The sequence below is a fragment of the Sinocyclocheilus anshuiensis genome, unplaced genomic scaffold, assembly GCF_001515605.1.
Source record: "Sinocyclocheilus anshuiensis isolate Anshui unplaced genomic scaffold, SAMN03320099.WGS_v1.1 scaffold1262, whole genome shotgun sequence".
NCBI classification, from domain to species: domain Eukaryota; kingdom Metazoa; phylum Chordata; class Actinopteri; order Cypriniformes; family Cyprinidae; genus Sinocyclocheilus; species Sinocyclocheilus anshuiensis.
The window spans coordinates 110,969-111,188 of record NW_015558617.1 but is presented as its reverse complement, the minus strand read 5'-3'; positions in this window follow the sequence as shown (position 1 = coordinate 111,188).

Below are 220 nucleotides of genomic sequence, written 5' to 3'. Positions count from 1 at the left end.
GCGATGATTTCCTGACAAAGGCACTGTAGTTAAGTTAAATCTCTGAATTATAAACTGGTATTTTAATGTGATATTAGTGGTTTAGTTTATCATATATACATATTATTTGTAGTTTATTTGACAGGGACAGTGTACTAGTGCAAATCCTTCTCTGATAAGAACCAGAAAATGCTTTTCGTCGCATTATAATCAGATATATCTTTCCACCTGTACTCACTAA